This window comes from Petaurus breviceps, unplaced genomic scaffold (assembly GCF_028583685.1).
Source record: "Petaurus breviceps papuanus isolate PSGF00001 unplaced genomic scaffold, PetGlider_PUasm1.0 172, whole genome shotgun sequence".
NCBI lineage: Eukaryota > Metazoa > Chordata > Mammalia > Diprotodontia > Petauridae > Petaurus > Petaurus breviceps.
The window spans coordinates 155,548-166,868 of record NW_027185755.1 but is presented as its reverse complement, the minus strand read 5'-3'; the positions used below and the strand labels follow the sequence as shown (position 1 = coordinate 166,868).

Sequence of the window (11,321 nt, the reverse complement as noted above, 5' to 3'; positions counted from 1 at the left end):
TCCAGATTCATGTCAACAACTTTCTGTTGAATGGCATATCTTAAACGCAACCTATCTAAAACAGAACTGATTGTCTTTTCCTCAAACTTCTTTTGATCTTCCTTATCACTGATGAGGGCCCTGCCATCTTTCCAGGTGTCATCTTTGACTTTTCTCTCTTGCTTACCCCATCTAGATGATCAGTTGCCAAACCTCGTCATTGATTTCTCTACAATGTCTCAAATATGTCTCCTTTCCATTCACATAGCCATTCAGTCAGGTTCAGGTTTTCATCACCTCTTACCTGAACTGTTACACTACTTTTCTAATTGGTCTTCCTGCCTCAAGTCTTCCTTTCCTAAAGGAAGCTGACTAAATCAGTTATTCGGTGTACAAACAGGTGGCCAAATGAGGAGTCACTTCTGTTAGCTACAACTTAGCAATAGGCCAGTTCTTAGCATAGTGCCTGGTATGTAGCAAGCCTTAATGAATGTTTTTAAATTGATTAGTTGATTATTTTAACTTCTTTCTGTTTCTGTGTATTTGTAAATATTTTAGTTACTTATTTTACTTTCTTCTTTTCGGAAAAAAAAAAAAACAAAACCCTTTTAAACAATACTATCATTGGCCCTACTCTCCTCCCCAAACTCCTTCCCTATTGAAAAAAAGAAAAAAACTCCATGTAACAAATATGCATTGTCAGTCAAACCAAAAAAAACCAATATAATAGCCACGTATGAAAATGTATGTCTTATTCTGCACTTTGAGAACATTATAATTTCTCTATTGAGAGGTGAATCTCCTGTTTAATCATCAGTCCTCTGGAATCCTGGTTGATTACTGCACTAATCCGAGTTCTTAAGCCTTTCAGAGTTGTTTTTCTTTGCAACGTTATCATAGAGGGAGTTCTCCTTTTTCTGTTAACTTTACTCTGCATCAGTTCATGTAAGTTTTTCCAGCTTTCCCTGGTTACACCCCCTTTCATCATTTCTTATCCATTACATTCATATATACCATGATTTGTTCGGCCATTTCCTAATTAATTGATTTCTAGTTTTTGCTACTGAAAAGAGAGCTTTTTATAAATATTTTTGTATATATGGGTCTTTTCTCTCTTTCCTTGATCTCTTCAGGTTATCAGCCTGGTAGTGTTATCTCTGGGACAAAAGGATTTCTTTCAGAAATCAGAGGTGAATCATGGATTCTCTCTATTCTTTTACTTTGCCCTCACTTCTAATAGGGCCAGTTAGTTTTAAATTACAATTTCTTGAAATATGGGATCCAGAATTCTTTTGATTGTGGTTTTCAGTTGATTTAATGATTTTTAGATTATTTCATCTTGACCTGTTTTCTATGTCAGTTGCTTTTGATAGGAAAAACATCACATTTCCTTCCATTGTTTTTAGTCTTTTGATCTTTTTTCTCATATTTTTTGTTATCTCATAGAGTTGTGATTTTTGTTTGATGGATTCTAATTTTCAGGAAATCCGGGTAAGATTTTGCATCTCCTATACTAAGTTGTTTATTTGTTCCCCAGATCTTTTTATTAGGCTTTCATTTCATTTAAAACATCCTTTTAAAATCTCATTTCACATCCTTAAAACTTTGGAATTACTTTCAGGGCTTTCTAGACTGGAGAGTAGGGGTGGTCAATGATCAATTCTCCTATATAAGTTGATATTATCATGAAGCCAAGCCAAGAAAGGATTAGCTACTTTGTAACTGGAAAAAAGAGTTCTAGTAGACATCTGGAGAGTTTGTCACCCATCATTACTGTATTAGACCTCCTTGCCACTCTATGATCTGTTAAGACTCATCTATTTCCTCTTTCTATTCAGGTGGTCTGTGGTGTTCTCTAGTGATAATGGTGCTCCTGTTTCTGTTTCCATTTCTCCATTCTTTCCCTACTCTGGCTACTGGATCTATTCTCTGGAGTATTCTTACTATAATACAATTCAGGAATGTGCTGGAGTCAGCTCAAACCTAAATTTTTCAGGTTGAGCATTTAATTCAGGTTTAATCTATCCCTTTCTTGATTATTTAGACCAATGGTGTCAAACTCAAATAAAAATGGATCCTTGCAGGACCCATGTTGACTTAGAAAACCTCAAATTAACATTATGTATGTTGTATTATGTTTTTATTCATTTTGTTAAACATTTCCCAATTATATTTTAATCTGGTTCAACCCACTTAGGAGTTTTGTGTGCCCTTCCAAGTCACCTGCTACAATTTAACCATATGCTTAGATTTAAGAAGGAGATAGAACAAAGTGTTAACTATGCAGATTAAATTTAAGTGTGTCCTAGGGGCAGCTAGGTGGTGCAGTGGATAGAGCACCAGTCCTAGTCAGGAGGACCTGAGTTCGAATGTGATTTCAGATACTTACTAGCTGTATGACGCTGGGCAAGTCACTTAAACCTAACTACCTAAAAAAACAGTTTGTCCTGTGTGCATTTCCCTATCTCCTCCCAAGTTGGTCTTTTAACATTTACCAGCACATCCTTACCTACTCTTTGCTCTCCTTTCCCTTTTAACCTATGCTGACCCTGTTGAATAAGATATCACCCTTCTGGGAGCTAGGGAGGGAAATGGTATAAAGGATATCATCAAAGAAATATTTGATTCAAAAAGATGGGTGGTCTTGTAGCAGGAGTGAAGGCTGACAAGTGAGATGATCCCATGTGCTCCACTGGGATTCCTGCAATGCCAAGAGAACTTGGGGAAGGCCCCTAGCATGTTAGGTAGACTCCCTATGTGAATTTTGGGGAAAGCATGGACAAGAGTCTCATAGAATGGTTAGGCATGGCATGCCCATAGGAAGCTCTCAATAATAAATGCTTGTTGAATTGCATCATCACCCATGCTTTGTGTATAGACATCTAAGGTCATGGGTTTTATTGCTGGCTCTTTTCTTGGCTTTTGTCTCTTGGTCATTTATGGGCATGTCTCCTATTTGCCCCGCTACATTGTAACTACTCTCTATGGTAGCCAGCTTGGTGGATATACTGCAGGCAAGAGTTTTCTTCTCCCTTTTTTAATTTAAAATCCTTTACGCTTAGATTTGCAAGACTCCTGGAAAAAGCATTGTTTGCTCAGTTCTTTCTAGGTATATAAAGTCCATTTCTGGAAAGAATATTTTAAACCATGGTCCATAAATGAAAAGCTTCTCAAACACCATCTTCTTAACCAGATGTTTCCTTCCCAAATCAGATTTTTCTCTTTGGAAGTCCTTGACTTTGATTTGCAGGCTGCAGCAGTGATGAAAACCAACCAATCAACCAACAAACAAACCACTCCACCTATGTCTCTAATTGATTCTAAGTTTCTTGCCAAAGAATTCATGTAATCATTAACAATGTATTCTAGATTTCTCCTGGTAGCCTCATTTGTGCCTAGGTGAATAATCAGAAATGGGCAGTCAAATAGTCATCAAATCTTACTTGATTTGGATCCTGAATGTGTGCCCTAGAAGATAATTTAATTATAATAATTGATATTAAATATTATTTATAATGATGATAATATATTAAATATAGTATATAATATATAATTATTACATATAATTTACTATCAAAATTATATGTTAAACATATAAAGTATAGTTTATAATTATATATAATTTCATTAAAAGGACCAATCTTGGGTCCAGAAAAGAGATGAGGAAATATATGTCCTTTTCTTTCTTTGAAGAGGCAGGGGTGGGGGGGAGATTATCAATCAAACAGTAAACATTTATTAACTAACTACTATGTGTCAACCCCTATGGTAGGTTTTCATCTTCCCCATCTCCTTTGTTCATCTTCATCTGGGTGATGGCCACCAACCGTGGGTAGCCCCCTAGGCTCTGTCTTGGCCTCTCTTCACTTCTTATTCTATGGTATCTCACACACAGAAACACACAATACATATACATACACACATATCTCTCTCCTAAGCTCCAGTCTCAAATTACCACTGACTTCTGGACATCTACCTAGATGTCCTGTAGGCATCTCAAACTCAACATATCCAAAATGGAATCCATTATCTTTTCCCCAAAACCCTCTTCAAAACTTCCCTATTACTGTAGAGGGCTCCAACATCCTCCCTGTCACTCAGGTTTCAAACCTTGTTTTCATCATCCTCTACCCTTCACTCATACTCACTCCACTTATCCAATATTCCCAAGTTTTGCCTTTTCTATTTTCACAACATCTCTCGTATGATTACACAGTCACCACTCTGGGGCAGGCTCTCGTCACCTCACACCTGGACTATTGCAATCGTCTTCTAACTGGTCCACCTACTTCAAATTTCTCCTCCCTCCAGTCCATCTTCCATTCAGCTACCAAAGTGATGGTCCTAAAACAGAGGTCTGACTACATCGTTCTCCCAATTAATAAACTCCAGTGGCTTTCAATCATCTCTACGATCAGAGATAAAGTCCTCTGGTTCAAAGCCCTTCAAAATCTGCCCCTCCCCCACACCTTTCCAGTCTTCTTATATCTTACATCCCTCTAGGTACCCTGCAATCCAGTGATGCTGACTTCCTTGGCTTCTCTAATAAAACACTCTTATCTCCCAACTCTTGACATTTTTTCTGGCTGTCCCCCATGCATGGAATGCTCTCCCTTCTCATCTCTGCCTCCTGGCCCCTCTGCCTTCCTTCAAATTCTAGCTAAAAATCTTACCTTCTATAGAAAGCCTCTCCTGATCCCTCTTAATCCTTACACCTTGTCTCCGTTGATTATTTCCAACTTATCCAGTATATGTCTTGTCTGCATATTATTATTTGCATGCTGCTCCATTAGACTATGAACTCCTCAAGATCATAGAATGTCTTTCAATTTCTTTGTATCCCTAGCCTTTGGTACAGTGCCTGGTACATAGCAGGTGCTTAGCAAATATTTATTGATTGATCATGTATAATATATATCTTGCTTTTAGATAGTTGTTTGCATGCTTTCTCTCCATTAGAAGGGGAACTACTTGGTGTGTCTGCCATTCTTTGTATCCCTCACAGTTAACACAGTGCCTGGCATATAGTATATAAACACTTAATAAATTCTTGTTGGTTGAGGAATGAAGAAGTCCTTAATGGTTAGTAGGGAGCCATTGGAGTTCATCAAGTAAGCAAATGACACTCTTAGCTCTGAGCTTTAGGGTCAATAGATATGGAACTCTGGGTACACTGTCAGACTTGGTTAATGTGTCAGTCAGTTTTGCTAAAGGCCCTCTTCTCTTTCTTTCTGTTCTATATTAGAAGGGATGGCTTCCTGGTTGGGAAAGAGCAGAGGAACATATTTGGAAAGGAAGTCAGTATTAATAAAAATATATCAATAACAATTTTTGTAAGTACTTAAGGTTCTAAGAGACTAAGATGCCTAAGATTCTCAGAATCTAAGAATCTATGAAAGTCGAAAATTTTGTTTCTTTGATTCTAAATTTCTAAGAAACTAAGATTCTAAGGTTCTAAGAGTCTATAAGTCTAAAGTTCTAAGAGTGTAAGATTTTAAGGTATTAAGAGGAAAGGGGCCAAGAGTTCCTGTGACTTTGAACCTTGTGCCTTCTGTCTTTTGCTGGGTACAGCATGCTTCCTGAAGGAAGATGACAAAAGGTCAGGCCAGACACCTTCCATTTGCCCCAACCAAATACCACTCAGTTTTTCCACTGTGCCCTCTGGAATGCTTGTTCTATAAGCAACAAACTTCCCTTCATCCTTAATCTTTTTCTTTTCCACTCCTTCCAACCATTAGCTATTACTGAAATGTGGCTCCTTCCCAGATGACACAGCTTCCCTGGCCACCCTTTCCAGTACTGGCTATACCTTTACTCATTCCCCTTGGCTCAGTAGTTGAGATGGGGGAATTGGAATACTTGCTCTCCATTGCCACTTCCATGTTCTCCCCCACCTTCATCCCTCAATACCTTCTCTTCCTTCAAAGTTCATATCTACTCCTCAATCAAAATCCTAGTAACTATTGTTCACAGACCCCTTAGGACACTCCTCTTCCTTCCTCAATGTGTTCAGTACATGGCTCACAATTTTTCTCTCCTCCCCAAGTTCTATCATTCATACTAAAAAAGACTTCAAAACACATCCTGACTCTCCTTCAAATACTCTAACCACTCAGTTCCTCAACTTATTCACTTCCCTTGAGCTACTCCTCTAACTCACCTCAGCCATATACGATGGTCAAACCTTTGATCTTGCCATCACCCACAAATATAACACCTCCATGTTAAAGAATTCTGAAATCTCCTTATCCATTGGTTTTTCATCTCTCTCTCTGCCTTCCTTATCCTTAAGGATAAAACTCTACTTTTCATCCATGTCATGACCTCCAATCTCTTGACACTTCAATTCTCTCCCAGGCACCAACCACTCTCTCCTCTTTTTCCCATCTTGATCCCTTGGTGAACAAATCCAACTCTACACTATCCTCCTCTCTTGGATCCCTAGTCCTCCTATTATAATTATATCACCAATCATGCCCAGCCAAGCTTCAGCCTTGGATCACTCACACCATTTGCCACCATCAATCCTACATATAGACTGTTGAACAAAAGTGGAGAAAATCACACGACCATTCTGAATGGGTCCACTACAAATTTATGTTACATAATTTTAACTGGGCCCTCACTGCTTCTAAGTGACCCTACTCTACCTTATTTATCAACTCACTATCCCATTCTCCACAGCAGCTCTTTCAAACCTTGTCATCTATTCTCAAATCTCCCATGATTCCCCTCTCCCCACCTCAGCAGAGATCCTTGCCTCATATTTTACAATAAATATTGAAAAAGAAATCAATAAAAATTGAAGCCATACACTGCTCCCCTCTTCTCCTTCCTTCTTCATCTCCTATCACTTGGATGTCTTCTGCCACCTTCTCATCCTTCATTCCTGTCTCACATGCTGAAGTGGCCTTGCTCCTTAGCCTATATGCCCAAGTAATCCATCCAATTCCATCTCTCCCAACAGATTCTTCCCCTTATCATCCCCACTCTCACTTATTTTAAATCTCTCTCTGCCTACTGACTCATTCCCTACTGCCTACAAACATTCCAGGTCTCCCCTTCCTCAAAAAAAAACCCAAACCCAAAAACCTCCCTTGATTTTTCCATGCCTGCTAACTATCATTCTATATCTCTTTTGCCCTTTGTCGTTAAATTCTTACAATATGGCTCCTGACCTATCATTCCACCAAAATTACTCTCTCCAAAGTGAGTAATGATCTCTTAGTTGCTAAATCCAATGGCCCTTTCTCAATCCTCATTCTCCTTGACCTCTCTGCATCCTTTGACACCCCTGATCATTCTCTCCTCCTTGATACTCTCTTCTCTCTATGTTTTCATGACACTCCTCTCTCCTGGTTATCCTCTTACCTAGGTGACCACTCCTTTTCTGTCTCCTTTGCTGGATCCTCCCCCAGATGACACTTTCTAGCCATAGGTATCCCCTAGTGTTCTGTCCTGGGCCCTCTTTTCTTCTCCCTCTATATAAGGAAGGTATTCCTTGGTGATCTCATCAGCTTCTACAGATGTGATTACTATCTCCATGCTGATGAATCAACTTATCTTGTCCCAACCTCTCTGCTGTCCTCAAAACTCACACCTCCAAATGTCTTTCAGACATCTCTAACTGGATGTCCAGTAGACATTTTAAACATTATATGTTCAAAGTAGAATTTATTATCTTTTCCCTTAAACCCCCCCTACCACCTACCTTCCTATTACAATAGAGGGCAACACCATTCTCCCAGTCCCCCAGGCTGGAAACCTAGGAGTCATCCTGAAATTCTCACTCTCTCTATATCACCCCCCATATCCAAGCTGTTGCCACAGCCTATTTCACCTCTACAACATCTCTCATATCCATTCCCTTTCCTCTTCTGACAATGCCTCCCCTCTAATACAAGTCCTCTATATTGCATCCTAGGATTACTGCAGTAGCTTGCTGGTGGGTCAGTCTGCCTCAAGTCTCTCCCAACTCAGTCCATCCTCTAGTTAGCCAACAAAGTAATTTTCCTAAAGCTCAGATCTGACCATGTCACTCCTCCCTTGCCCCCATTGCCTCCAGAATCAAATATAAAACACTCTTTGCCATTCAAGCCATTCATTTAATAACCTAGCCCCCTCCTGCCTTTCCAGTTTTCTTATACCTAATTCCTTGACATATACTCTTCAGTCTAGTGACACCAGCCTCCTGACTGTTCCACGAACAAGACACTCCATCTCTAGGCTATATATAGGCAGTTTCTCTGACTGTCTCACATGACTGGAATGTTGTCTCTCCTCAGTTCCACCTGGCTTCATTTAAATCCCAGCTAGAATATCATCTTTTACTTTCCCAGTCTTTCTTAATTCTAGTGAGTGCCTTTTCTCGGTTATTTCTTATTTATCCTGTATTTAGCTTGCTTTGTATATATTTGTTCCCATGTTGTCTCTCCTCCATTAGATTGTAAGTTCCTTGAGGGCAGGAACTGTCTTTCGCCTCTTTTTGTATCCCCAGCACTTAGCACAGTGCCTGGCACATTATAGGAACTTAATAATTGTTTATTGATTTATTGACTAACAATCTATAATCTGCAGTACTAAGAATCTACATGTCTAAGCTTCTAGGAATTTTAAATGATAAGATCCTAAGAGTTTATAAGTCTAAAGTTCTAAGAATATAAAATTCTAAGTCTATAAGTCTAAGGTTCTAAGAGTGTAAGATTTTAAAGGTTCTAAGAGTCCATAAGGCGAAAGTTCCATTTGTTTATAAGTCTAAGATTCTACATATAATATTCTAAGGTTCCAAGAATTTTAAGAAGTTAAACTTCTAAAATTCCAACTCTAAGATTCTATGAGAGTCTAAGATCCTCAGAGTGCCTGATTCTATTATTCTAGTTAGTTGGTCAGCCAGTCAATAAATATTTGTTAAGTACTGACTACGTTCAATGCACTAAGTGCTGGGGATACAAGGAATGCAAAGACTTAGTTCCTGCCATCAAGGAATTTACATTCTAAGGGAGAGACAACACACAAACAACTATGTAGTTAGCCAACAAACATTTATTAAGTGCCTGCTTTGTGATGGGCACAGCGCTAAGAACTCAGGATACAAAGAAAAGCGAAGAATTCTGGGAGCTCACATTCTAATGGAGGAGACAACATGCAAACAGCCATGTTCATCCAGGATGAATTAGAGGTATTCTCAGAGGGAAGGTGCTGATACTAAGGGGAAAGAAGGGCTCCTACAGGAAGTGGGATTTTAGTGGAAATTTGAAAAGAGCCATGGAAGCCAAGAGGCAGAACAGGGGTGATGGAGGAGAGCATTCCAGGGATGGGAGACAGACAGTGAAAATGCCAGGGAGTCAAGAGATGGAATGTCTTGTGCGAGGAATAGCAAGAAGGTTCTAAGGGTCCGTGATCCTTATTCATTCATCTGTCTCTTTATCTTTTTATCAATTTGTTTATTTCTGCACCTGTTCATTCATTCACTTTTACACACATTTGTTATCTCTTCTTCCTACTGCTGCCTCCCTCCTCAAACCATTCAGCAACAGCAACAAACAACAACAAATGAAAAATAAATCCCTCTTAGCAAATAAGTATAGTTCATCAAAGCAAATTCCCTGATTGTGTCAAAAAATGCACGCATGATCTTTCTGTGGTGGCAAAAAATTGGAAATTAAGAGGATGTCCATCAATTGGGGAATGGCTGAACAAGTTGCGTTATATTGGTAGTTGTCCTTTGCTCTCAAAGAGGACCAAAATGACATCACTATGTTGGGGTCAAGGCACAGTGTGTCCGACTGGGACTGATCAGACCAATAAGAACTCGTAATGCTCTACTACAGGTTGGGCACAAATAGTCCATGTGAACATTTGGGGTGGATTCTCTAAATCTGCATATCTTGTGTTTCTTTTGAGCTATTTCAATTCTGCTTGCCTCACAGAGCACAGCACCTTCCCTGATGAGGGCACATCATGTTGGGCGGTCCTATGCCAGTATCTCCCATGTCACACAATCAAGAATGTAATGGAATTACATTATATTGTGCTATAAGAAATGATGAGCTGGTGAATTCCAGAAAAACCTGGACTTAACATGAACTGATGCAAAGAGAAGTGAGCAGAACCAAGAAAACATTGTACACAGTAACAGCAATGTTGTAGAATGATCAACTAAGAATAACTTAGCTCTTCTCAGCAATACAATGATCTGACATTGTAAATTCCGCAGGATTTATAATGGAAAATGCTATCTACATCCAGAGAAAGAACTGATGGAGTTCGAATGCAGACTGAAGCATACAATTTTCACTTTTATCTCTTTTGAGTTTTTTTCCTTTTGGTCTGTTTTTTCTTTCAGACATGACTAATATGGAAATATGTTATACATGATTGCACATATATAACCTATTTAAAATTCTTACCTTTTTAGGGATGGGGAGGTGAAGGAGGGAGGGAGAAAATTTGGAACTCAGCAATTTTTTTTAATGAATGTTAAAAATTGTCTTTACATGTAATTGGAAAAAATAAAATACTATTTTAAATTATTTTAAAATAAAAATAAATGCATGCATGTCTCCTACGGCATTTGGAATCCATCACCTCTGTTGGCAGGAAGTGGGTAGTGAGTTTCAAGTTTAGTCCCTAAGAATCTAAGTTCTAAGGGTCTATGATTCCAGAGTTTCAGAACCTTTGACCCATAGAACCTTAAAATTTTAGACTAAGTGGCATAGGGAATAGAGTTCTGGGTCTCAAGTCCTGAACCTGAGTTCAAATTTAGCCTCAAACTCTTACTAGCTGTGTGACATCCTCCCCCAAAACACACACACACACACACACACACACACACCAGCTAGAATAGAGATCTGAACCTGCAATCAGGAAGACCTGAATTTAAATACAGCCTCAGACAGCTACTAACTGGATGACCCTGGGCAAATTGCTTAACCTCTTGTTTGTCTCAGTTTCCTCATCTGTAAAATAGGGAATTAATAGCACCTCCCTCCCAGGGTTGTTGTGAGGATCAAATGAAATCATCAGAACCAAGAGAATGTTATATACAATAACAGTAATATTGTTTGGAGAATAACCGTGAATGACCGAGCTATTCTGAATATTATAAATATTCAAATAAACTACAAAGGACCTACATAGGAAGATGCTGTCCACCTCCAGAGAAAAAACTGATAAATAAAAATATGCATAGCATGGATTTACATCTATATCTATCTCTGTCAAATGGTGGCCTTATCTGGTGCAAGGTGGGGAGGAAAGGAGGGAGACAGCTTGGAGTTTGGAATGAAACAACAAGAAAAACCCTCAAATTATTTCTAAATTTTGATCATAATTGTAAAGTG

The 11,321-nt window shown here is 38.8% G+C and overlaps 1 pseudogene; it reads left to right on the top strand.

Moving 5' to 3' along the window:
• Positions 1-9,795: 9,795 nt before the first annotated feature.
• LOC138157526 (3-galactosyl-N-acetylglucosaminide 4-alpha-L-fucosyltransferase FUT3-like) overlaps positions 9,796-11,321 on the top strand; it is an 8,740-nt pseudogene continuing 7,214 nt past the window's right edge.